This window comes from Formica exsecta, unplaced genomic scaffold (assembly GCF_003651465.1).
Source record: "Formica exsecta isolate Colony F162 unplaced genomic scaffold, ASM365146v1 scaffold15, whole genome shotgun sequence".
Taxonomy (NCBI): Eukaryota; Metazoa; Arthropoda; class Insecta; order Hymenoptera; family Formicidae; genus Formica; species Formica exsecta.
Genome location: NW_021848825.1, coordinates 728,574 through 741,506, shown reverse-complemented (window position 1 = coordinate 741,506; position 12,933 = coordinate 728,574). Strand labels below are relative to the sequence as shown.

The 12,933-nt window shown below is 35.7% G+C and overlaps 1 protein-coding gene across 2 annotated transcripts in view; it reads left to right on the top strand.

The window, feature by feature from the left end:
* The window catches only part of LOC115232839 (ubiquitin-related modifier 1), a 162,889-nt gene that overhangs the window by 5,821 nt on the left and 144,135 nt on the right, over positions 1–12,933 (top strand). The window lies entirely within an intron of this gene.

The window sequence follows — 12,933 nt, the reverse complement described above, 5'->3', positions numbered from 1 at the left end:
GAATTTAATTAAAAATTTCAAGTATTAATAAATTAAAAAGATATTTTTTATAATATTTATATAAGTAGAGATTATTCTGTTTGGCATTGCATATAACTAAAAAAAACTTGGTATTCTTGAAGCCTAATGAATTTGGAGCTATTTTAAAAGAAGAAAAATCCATATCAAAAATCCATACAGTAATATTAAATTTATAACCCACGAACGCGTGTTCCATAAAAAATATTAATATATTCTATGTATATATTATATATACAGCTGTAAAGGGCAAATACATGTTTGATGGCTTAAAATCGGGTGAACGAGCACGAACGATTACAAACGAATATCAGCGAACGAGCTTGAAAAGATATTAATTATTAATGTATATTTTATTTTTTTAAATTATTTTCTATAAAATTAACAAAACGTATAAAATAAATTTTTATGGAATTATAAATTAAATGATGCTCTCTCTTCTTCTACTGATATTCGCTAATATTCGGTGATTGTTCATATTTTTTCTCTTGGTCTGGATCTGGCTTACAATTATATAACCTATATTTTTAAAAGATATTATTAAAAGATACTAGATTAGACTGAATCTTTCAAATAGTACAGATAAATAATTTCTGATTAAAGCGTAGAGAGCTGCATTTATGTAAATCGCGAAATCATAGCTGCGCCTCGTTAATATATCGAAATCATAGTTAGGACATAACTCTATGAAATAGATTTCACAACACCCGGGGAACCAATCGGTCGCTGGCGGCGGATCGATAGGATCCACCACCACTTGCATCTAGTATAATAATCTAGCGATACACAATGGCGCCAATTAATCACGCGCATGACCTCCGCATAAAATCGGGAAAAAGATCCTAATGACCGTCGATCATAAACGACCGATATATAACGGATCTACCTCTCTTTCCCCGCGTGCTTTCCAATCTTTTCGCATGTGTGTGCGTTCACACGTGCCGTTTGTGTGTGTGTGTGTGTGTGTGTGAGTATGCGAAACGCATCCTCCTATCAACGAGAACCTGAGTGTGTCGCAATCGCTAATGGCCTGGCGGGGTTGGATGGTCCAGTGATTAATTGTGTCACCCATGATTACATTACGGACGCGCGCTGCGGATCCACTATATTATATACGGCCGTATACGTGCGTGTAGCGGGCGGATTGCATGTTTGCACGAGGAAACGCGCGTGTACGTGCCTGTAACAAGTCGACCAGGCCGCGGGAAACGTGCGTCCCGGCGGAAACGTCCTGCCCGCTAATCTGCAATCGCAAGGTGTACCCCGATGACGCATGCGAAGAAACGCTTTGCTAATGCTCGCTGTTGTGCGATATCACGAGCTTTCCGTTTCCGTATGCGTATTTATGCACTCGTGATGCCGTCGGCTCGTTGATATTCGCAACCGTCTGAGAACGCTCTCGCACGCACGTATGTACTTCGCAGTCCATAATCTATACATATGATACTATACTATCGGTGTAGTTCGTGAGTAGCATATGAAACGGAGAGAGTTTCCTTATTTAAATGTCAAACGAAAATCTTCTGAAAGAATATTTTTCATGTGTGTGCGTACATTGTACGTAATAGGAAATAAAGATCTCTCCGTGAATTAAGGGATGCACATAAATAATTTTCATTCTTTATTCAATTTTGAAAAAAACTAAGAATATTTCTAATCTTAAGCTTTAAATTAAAAATCAAAAAGTTTTATATATATATAACTTTTTTGTTTAAGATATTATTTTATACGGATTATTTTCTCATACATAAATAAAAAATTTTTCTTCATACGGTAGTCGCGAATCATTTTGTATGATTTTCAAAGCTAGGCAATAATTATCTTTATGTTTTAAACTCTGTAAAAGGGCTGATGATAAAAATAATGGGAGATGAGATTTCTTACATTTAGCGAAACTGTCATTTCTTCTCTGATAAGATTCGTCATTTTTAACTCCATTTCCTAAAATCATCCGAAAGAATTATATATTTGCCATCCTTTTATTTTATATCGGTATTTAAATGTTCAACGTTTTCGGTCTTAGACTACCTCGGCGAAAGTTGCACACGTGCACAGACTTATCGGGGAATTAGACTTGGAGGTGAAGGTTTGGGGATTCTCGCGCGAAGATGAAATCGGCCCGGTATCATCGCAGTATTAAAGTTTCGCGACGTCTCTAACAGTTGTTCCACTTTTAAACGCAAGTATAATTTCTGTTATCTCCAACTGGCGTGCTGTGCACCACACGCCACACGATGCCGCGAAATATAAAATAATAAAAGGGCACGACGAACGGGGCGGGACGACAGGAACTTTGGCCATTACGTCGAAACAGTTTGGCGCTAACGCGTCTTCAACTTTTAACTGCCCAGTCTCATATTTTGTATCCATTTCGCTATTTCTTGCAATTTAGACGGCTGAATCTCGCAATTTTAGGCAAATTTTATACATTGAAATTTCGATGAGATCACTTTGAAATATCAAGATTGGATTTTTGAAACAAAATCCAGAGCACCGAGAGTATCTTTTTTCCTCCGTCATTTAGTAATTATGTAGTATTTAGTGGCTTAATTACATTTAACTTGCGACCCCCTTTCGCCGGTAATATTTGTTTTAGTTTACCGCCACCCAGCCATTTGGCTACTAATCCTCTTAGTTGCTTCCTATCTGGCGCACCGGTATGCGGCTTTTGTATTTTGATTTCTACATGTACACCACAATTAAGTTGTTGCTAAACATACTGAAGAGAAATATATTTTTTATCTACTAAAAACTACAAAATATAATGAACATATATTTGAAGAAAAACGGATTTTCTTCTATTTTTATTATATAATTATAAAAAAATATTATATACATATTAGATATTATATATTAGAAAGAAGCATTACATAACTCATTTTATACACGACACGTTCTTTTCAAGTTGTATTTCCAGGGAGATTATTTATTTCATTTTTAAATTTTCTAAAAAAAATCATGATTTTTCAAACTAATACTTTCTCAAAAAAAGAAAGAAGAAAAATAACGCAATTATTGCGCTGTGATGGGGAGTTTAATGTCAGTTTAACATAAAAGCTTCTCTAAACAGGTCTTCCATTGTTATTTGGGATGGTAGTATCGACGAAAGAAGCAGCCGCTTAAAAATTGCAAATTTGCTGTCCAATGACACGTAATGCCTTCCTTTCGATCTGAGACGAGGAAAACAGACACGCAAGGTTACCGTGAAAGATCGGGCGGGATTCATTCGTAAGGACGAATAATTTCGCACGGATAACACCTACCGGATCGCGCTTGGCTACGAGCCCAAAATCATTTCGATAGGATCGAAATCTATTTCCGACTGGCCCTCTACTTTCGCGTTTTTTCATTCGATATTTGTCCATTTATACTACTTACTACTCGCCAGTATTTGTATATTTTCGTAGCCTTTCCTCCTTTTTTTCGTAAAAATGTCTCCGGACGTGAAGCATAAAGCGAATAGTTTTATGAGCTGTAACGAGTAGACGCTATCGCGGTACATTTCCTAGAAGTGCGACGCCCGCATTGTTCCTCGCTCTGCGATTTCTGCTGCTGATCATCGCAGACTCGCCCCGACCGACAATGGTAAGGACTTCAACTATGACTCTTTTTAAAGGACTCTTTTTGCCGGGGTACCTCTTTTTTACTCTCGACTCGAGGAAAACATAAAAAAATTGTTTGTTTCAAAGAAACATTTACAAATGCTTTCTTCGACCTTAATGAGCTTTGCACATGTTGTAGAGCAGCTTAATATGTATAAAAGATGCGTACTATTTTTTACATATGCATGAATATAGATTTAGAAACAGGATTAAAATTATGACAGTTGAAACAATTTTGTAAAATATATTTTTTTACAGAAAGATTCTAATTAAAAGAATTTGTGCACGATATTTTTAATTTTGTAATATTATTGTTTGTATGAAATTTATTCGTATGTATTTATTATTTCGGGGACTATTATTCAATAATTTTTCGTTATATGATAACGTAAAATTTAACATTTTTACTATATATTATCGATTACTGTTATTGACATTAGTTATTTTATGCCTTGATATGTCTTTTCTATTTTTCGGATGAATTAAAAGTAATTTTATGGAGCGTTATGTTTTACGATTATATTAGTCAATGAAAAACCATGCAAATTATTTTTTTTATTTTTCGTTTAGCATACTTTCCGTGTTGCAAATAGATAAGATCAAAGAGATTTTTCAACAATAATATGAAAAACAACATTTGTGCGACATAGTATCATTTTCCGGATGATGTTTCATAAAAGGCGTGGTTACGGGTACAATATTTCGTGGAATCATTTGACCGGTAGCTTTACGGGAACCAGTCGATCGTAAAAAGGGATCTTGACACATAGCTCGTAAAACCGACTTAATTCGTCCTATAAAGGGAAACGCCTTCGTCGAGGCTAGCGGCTAATGCCTCTCGTTTTTGCTTTCGTTCACATATGCTTTATACGTCTCGATCATTAGATCTGCATTTCCATTAAATTCCATTCGTCTCGATTAATTAAAATAGTTTTATTCAAACACAACTTTATTCCGTTATTTAAGAAAAATTTGTTTTTTTCCGTTTTTATTATGTTAAATCGATTATTTTATTTTATTTAAATTTATCTCCTTGTGTGGCTTTTAAATGCACAAATATTTAAGTACAAAAATATTTGCTACACCAATATATTTGTAAGTTAAACTAATTCGTATTACTATTATATTTTCGACAATCGGAATATTACACAATAGGGAGTAAAAATAGCATTCCGTGCAGATAAACTAGATGCGTGATACGCGAGACGAAAAAAATCAACTCTTTCATTGTCAAAACATTGGCCATCTACTAGTCTTGCTCTTCATTTGGCACATATACATATAATTTCACATAGTGCAGGGGCCGAAATATCGCAAAGTAAAGATCTGAAGGTGCACCTGTGTGCTTCGAAAGGTAAACGGTGGAAGGAAAGATAGGATAATAGAAGGAAGAAGAGAAGGGGAAGGGAGGGGAAGGGGGAGGCAGAAAAGAGATTTCCCTAATATCTTCCCATCTCCCGTCGAATGCACAACTCTGGCGAATTGGAAGAAGTGTGCCCCCTACCTCTCGCGGGCTCGACAGCCTGGGGTGTATGTTAAGGGCAAGCGGGGAAGGGAAGGGGTTAGTTGGCGGCGGATTGCACAATGCACGAGATTTCGTCCGGTCCATCGGGAGTCCCGTCGCGTTCCCGTGGGCGGCTATTAGGGTGCGGGGTTTTCGCGGAGGGATTTCCTCCGCAGGATGGCAGGACAGCTCGACGAGGAGGACCGTCCGGGCAAGGATGGCAGATAATTTGTCCATCGTCCCCTTCTTCGCCCCTTCTCCTCTGTCTACCGCCCCTTCGTCGACGTTTCGTCGATACTCAGGAAAAGCATGGGGACAAGTCTGCGCCGCTGACCCGAATCTCAACTAGATGTCTATGTCTGTTTTAGTTATATCCACTCGTAACGGTTGTCCCTTGATAATATGCGACAATGCTTGTAGCAAATATGTACTAATATGGATATCTAAGAAAATAATGCTCGCTTTTTAAATAATTTTTCTCATGTAAAACATGTTCTGTAAATTAAAAAAAAAAACAGAAAAAAATAACGAGAGAGAAACACACATTATATGAATTATAAATACATATTTAAAAAAAAGTTTTTTTAAATTTAAATATATACTATATATGTTATTGAATATATATAATATTTTTTTTTTTTTAACAATTAATTAAGTAAAATTTCTATTTGGATAGTTATTGACTAAAATATGTAGGACCATTAGTATGCTTTGCCTTTACCGCACGCGCGTTTTAATATGCTCTGTGAGTGATCGTGAACAATTGCCAAAGCGAGTGCATGCGAAATCCAGGGTGCATTTAGGCTATCAATTTTCTGCGCCACTCGATATTTCCAGTATCGCAATTCTCTCATGCGGCACGAGGTGCTGCGAGAATCTTGCCAGTTTTGCATCAGCGCAATACCAAAATCATATATATAGAGTGTATTGAATAATACATACGGCTGACGCCGCATATAATGTGAGAATAATATCGAACAACTTTACATATTTAAACACCTCGAAAATATATTAAAAATAAAAAATTGATTCAAAGATAGAAATCAAATAATTTACGATATACATTTTGTTTAATGATTCCGTGTGTTAAAAAGCGACGCAATGTTAATGTCGTAAAAATGTAATAACAATAGGATGAATTTTCACGCCCATATACAAAGCTAGATAATGCGTTTGCAACCAGCTACGGGCTAAATTCGGTTATATCGTTCTTACAGTTTTAATCGTAATTTCGTTTAACGTATTTACCGCACGATAAATTCCGATTTTTATTGCCTCTCTCGAAAACAACGTACGATGTACTTGTACTGCGAAGAATTGAAGCATACACTGTTGTAGTTTCGAGCTAAATAATGTAGTTTTGAAAAGTAATTAAGCGAAAAAAGGAACATATTTTTATTTATGATATAATTTTGTTCTCTCCGTTTTATAATGTGTTCTTACATTACATCTTTTTGTAATTTTTATTTCTTTATATTATCTAATAATGTCTTATTTTTCATGGAAAGTTTTATTAAAAATAAGAACGATTAAAAAGTATAATAAAAGGAAAATCGATGAAAAATTTCTATTAAACGAGCGTTTCTTCCACGTGCATTAAAGGCATCGGATTTTTTGGTTGCTATTTATTTTGTTTATTATGATTTATGAATTATTGCTTAATAACGTATAATATACATAAGCATTAAAAATCTAGTTACATAACTCGCGTAATAGCAGTAGATACACATTGTTTAGCACACAAATCTAGGATTTAAATTTGAAAAATCTTGAACTTGACATATATAAATATATTTTTTTATATAGTTGTATAAATATGTGAAAAAGTTATCATAATAATATGATTAACTAATTTTAATGATCGAATACAATTCGATTATAAACTATAATGAAAACAAATTTTCTATGCATATGAAAATACGAATATTTTATTCAATGCTTGCACCCTGTTTGGTCGGAAAATTCCTTGGCCCGTTATGCCGGAGGAAAATAATTCCATAAGGACAAACGAGGATTTTAAGCGATGGGCTTGGCTGGTACGGAGCGGAAAAAAGAAAATTGTGTGCCAGACTATCAGGGCGACTTCTTACTTCGGTAATTCCTCGGTAGTGTCTGGTTTCATATAACTACGACTCTCGGTACGGTGAATTTCGGTGTTGCTGCGGCCGTGCCAGAGAGGGTGGTAAATGGTACTAAAGAGAGAACGCAATTTGTATGTACAGTAAGCCGCTGTAATTGCCAGACCACCTATCTACCATCGTAAATGCGTATCGAGTACCCCGACTCTCCCCCTCCCCCCTACCGTTACCGCCAATTTACATATTATAATTTATAGATGAGAGATACCGCGCCACAGGAGAGAAGCGGCTGCTTCTCCCACGAAGTTGGAACTTTAACGTGCTTCGCGGTGATAATTCTTTCCGGTCTGAATGCTATTTCAGTCTGTCGTGAGGCGATATTAAACTTTACATGGCGTATTACGGGAATTTTATCTCTAATAAGGTTTAAAGAGAGAAATATTACATAAATCCGTTTTATTATGCAGTTACTTTGCATAAAAAAGACAAGTTTTCAAAGATAAGATAACAATTCTGTGCAATTATGCGCTTTTTTTTTCTCAAAAAATATTACGAATAGATAGTTTTGATATTTTTGATGTCTTGATATTTTGTTCACTCTCCTTTTTATATACACAATATTCTTTAGGAAAATACAAGTAATTAATTTTTCTGAATCATACATGAAAGACATTTATTCATGACTTTCTTGCAATGATTGATTCCCTTGTCTCTTTCTTTACGGAACAATCTATCGATTTAAGGGTGAGAATAAAATTGCATTGTAACGATATTTTCTTATTGTTTTTTTTGTGAATTTCATTATTTCGTGTTATAAGAGGAATATCTTTGGTTTTGATACGTAGTTTTTATGCGTTTGTTGTACTTGCCAGAAAATTTCATTCTAAGAACATCAGTCCGTGAAAAGCGCAGTAAAAGTGAGAAGAGGTAGTTTATTTTATACTGACATGCTTTTACGTGGCGCGACGAAAGCTCGTTGATTATGACAGTGTTTTGGATGTACAAGAGGGTGCACTCCGTGATAAAATCTAAAATGTTTAAGAGATGACGAAGCGGACGAAGATGTACGAGCCCGGAAAATTACTGCACAGAGAGAGAGAGAGAGAGAGAGAGAGAGAGAGAAAGGAGAGAAAAGGAGAGAGAGAGCTTTTACAGAAACTAAGACGTACTTAACCCCAGGGTTAAAAGGTGGAGAGTCATCGCGTGATTGTGGAACGTTATCCTACACCACGTAATCCGCCTGGCGAGGAAACGTTTCTGCTAAAGATTTGCGCTTCTTTTCCGATTGTAGGGACTTCAAAGGATCATTCCAAGCCATTCTTGGGCTGCGTGATCTCGGATGATTTTTTATCAAAAGATATTAGAGATATACACAATTAATTAATTATAAGATATACACAATTCTTGAACGTTATTTAAAAACTTGACAATAAACCAATTCTTTACTTATTGATAACTTTTTTCTATCAAATTAATGATAAGTTTTAAGTGAATAATGAATTATGATTATAAAAAGAGAAAGAAAGAGATATAGTAGAACATTAGAAAATAACACATTATTAATGATGTGATCAATGTTATTTGCTATGGCAGATGAAATTGTCAACTGTTGGCACACACTAGAGTTTAACTGCATCCGCTTGATGTCATAGATTTTTATTGCTTTTGTATTTATTTTTCGATGATAGTCATTCGACGAACTACGATGCTTTGCTATTTTGCCAAGAATACGATGCAATACGGCCACTCAAGAATGAAATTGCCTCGAGGACGAAGAGACTCATCTTCGAGAGGAACTAAGAAATGATTTGCGCGCCAATATGTCTTTAAAATTGAGGCAGTATTACATCGATATAATAAACATTTGTGCAAGTATTTCTTGACCAACTTGCTCACAAAAACACAATGCTACACAATGCAGTATTGGCCTTCTTTTGATTTCTTTTGTGATTACTGGTCCAAATGTCATATCTTCTTTCTTTTCTTTGCTTCTACACAGAATGTCATATTGTCGATTTTCAAGATATTGCTGCAACTATCGCCTTTCTTTGTTTAGCAGGTTTATATTGAATTTTTATCGAAGTTACAAAAAATTGAAAATGCGACTGCAGAATGCATTTACGGATTGTGTCAAAGGATTCAGTGGTATAGACCATATAATGCAAAGATCGGAGTGTGGAATTGTATAAAGCGCTTATCATACCTATTCAATCGCGCCTTACATAGCACCTATATACTACGTCGCAGGAATACTAAGAAATAAGAACTTTGCGTGTAAACGTGATTGAATGTGCATGCACATACGTGTGAGAGAACACTCGCTAAAAAGGCATTTTACCCAGCTTCGAGAGAAATCAATCATTCCGAAAGCGACTATAATACGATCGAGAAATTGCAAAGAATTCCTTTACTAAAAGCTGCGATATCGACGAAATAAAATGTGAATTATAATAATAATAACCATCTCATCACCTTTCACATCACGCGCTTTTAAATTAAGTGATTTCATTCAGTTTATGCGTCAAATTGCCATTGTATCAATAACATCTAAAAGAATCTAATAAATAAACAAAGTTTCATATTGTTATAAAAGTTCGAGAGCGATCCTAAAATAGAATTTCTTAAATTTTGCAATTATATATGAATTTTTTTACTAATTAATGAAGTCAATTTTTCTTCTCAGTGAAAAGGCCAATAGTTTTCAACTTGTAAGCGACCAAAAGTAAGAGAGAGTTTCTCGCAAATTAAGCTTTAGAATATACGGCGAATAAAAAAAATTTTGTTCTTTATTTAATTTCAAATTTATTTCAGCCGAGTTTTTTAATTCAAAAATATCAAGATATTTAATATTGAAATTTAAAAAGCGTGGAAAAATGGTTAATAATTATATTTTCTTTGCTAAGGAAAAGTTTGCTTCGCGGTTGGTCAGTGGATATATTTTACAATATTTGGTAATTCATTTAATATTCGTTTTGTACATTGATTAAATACAGAAACGAAAAAAATATTTGAATTTTACAACCGAAAGTTAATTCCAATCTCTTATGTTTACAAATCTGTGGCCGAAAGACGTGATGAGCTATTCATCAATATACATGCGCAGCAAACTTACGTACACTTCATACTAACGAATGCTCTTGAATAAATCGATAAGTGCGAGACATCGTTCTTCGAGAAGAAGACTCTCTTCGTTCCGATAGAGTTACCGTGCCACGCTAGAAATTCTGAGCATGGGCGTAACATTGAATATGCATTAGCGTCACTACGTCGTCGGGTGCAACGTCGAAGGGTCGGAGGGTTTGGCAGTGACTCACATTGTGACCGGAATAAACAAACTATGTTTTAAGTCTCTTTCTTCAGCATCGACGATGGCTAGCGTCGTCGTTTCGACGGCAGGACGAAGATCCTTGATCGAATTATCGTAATCACGCGTTCCCTCGGGCGGGGAACGACTCTTCTTCCCTTCAATTTTATTTGCGCACGTTTCAACGAACGAGGTCGCTCTCTTCTCGTTGTGAGGCAACTGCTCGAAGAGTACCCGTGTCACCCTCTTGCTAAAGTGTCCTTTGTTAAGACCTTATCAATGAGGAAATGACAATTGCTGTTACTCGCGGAATTCTATTCAGCATGAAGATAATTATTAAATTATTCGTGCTAGTACTCCATTTTTAAATTATAATAAAGAATATTGAAAAAAAACTCTTGTTAAGATAAATTATGCTAGAAATTCTAAGTTTTAGTCTGTTTCGCTTTTATCAAAAAATATAATACATGCAAAATATGCATATATATACACACACACACACACACACACACACAAATTTTCCCTAATTCAATATTAGAGACAACTGTTTCTAGAGAAGAGATGTGTTTTAAAAATGACATAAAATTGCGTTGCCATTCAAACGATGATAGACGCTCACCCGTGGTGCTAGTCATTAATTTGTCTCGGAGCGATCCATAATCAGGATCACGTCGTTGAAGGGAACGCCGGCCAGTCGAGGGGGCGTAAAGGAGCTAAGCCGTAGCGTATCAGCTCACACGTGGACGTGCGTGATAACGAAGCTTACCGTCGCGATTGTCGCGTGTGCGTATATTGTCTATGTGCATGCGCGTAGATGGGTAAATGGTCCTGGGAAGGGAGCTTAAAGTTTGATATTGCCTTGGCAAGTGTCCACGGCAATCTTATAATTCAACTAGCTATTATGCGTACGCTGTATTCCCGTGCACGTGGAAACGACGGAGACACACGTACATATTACTATATATATTTAACGTCGATTTCGTGAAATCTACAATGACCGTGATTCGATCCTCTTTTTCGAATTGTAGGCGTACATTTAGATCGCGGCGCAGAATTACCGCGATACTTTTGGCAGCCGTTTCGACCGCGCTAGAAGTTAAATTCAAACTTTAATTAACGTGCCACTGCGTCGCGGACTCGTTCGGAATCGCGTGGTTCAAATTTGCGAGAGTATGCATTATCTATCGTCGTGTGTTCGAGGTGCACGCCGTCACTAACGCCACAAAAATTTTCCGAAACTTTTCGAACGAACGACGGACCGTAACGGTGGTTATACAAGCGGCACGTTTAGACATCTAAATGCGATAACGATAATTATTTCGCACGCAAGTACGTCACGATATAGGAGGAAAAATTTATTCGCGTTGAAATACGCTATTGAAGATTACACCGTTCGAGTTTATTCGTGTCGACCGTGTTTTTTAGAGAGAATAAAAGAGCCGGGAAACTCGATTTTTACGCGAGCGAACCTATCGTGTTTGCAGACATAGCGTACTCGTATTTGATGACGATCTTTCGATCGTCGTATTGATCCTGCATTGTCCCTCGCACTCGACGAAGCGTAAATAGGGATGTACTATCACGTCAATATTATCGGGCGAACATGCTTAACCAACTGGATTTACTCGATTGACTTAAAAAGAGAAAGAAAGTAGGCAAAAATTTGTAATTTAAATTATTTGATGGAGATTTAAATGCTTGTTTATATTTATATTTATGCAATATTTGTGCGGCATTTATTCATCTGCATTATATTGAATATTAGCATTTTTATATATTATATTGTTAAAAATCATATAATACCGATTTCCATTCGTGATAATTTTTTTGGTTATTTACTTAAAATGTTGAGGACATGAAATAATTAACTTTGGGTTTTCGCAAGAGTTGTAAAAATAAAGAAAAAGTATACGAAAGATTTCTTTATCGCGAAAGCGATGAGTATCAGCTGGAGATAATTGTTCCTTTCATTTCTCGCCATTCATATACAATATATGTATATACGCAATATATTATATATGTATATATGTCTATATACGAAAGACGAGGAAAGAGAAAGGCGCGATGCGAAACGAGAAATAGTTATATTGCCAGGCTGGGTGCCAGAGACCCTTGTAAAGCTACCCTGTGGTCTTATTATAATAAACCGCGAGGAGCGACAAGACTTATATTACAAATTGTTCGTGACATTAGATTGTCATCACATATATTTTTTTTCCGTATATTTTTCATCGACGATGTCCAAATTATCGGGAACTCGCTATTGAATAGCATAGTTATAACCAAAAACAGCAACAGCAAAATTACTCATATTACAAATCTTTGTTCATATAGAAGTGCGATAATGTATGTTATGTTTTCTTCACTTTAAAGAACGAAGAAATTTGTTGAGTAAAAGTATTGAGAAATACTAACAATAAGTATATA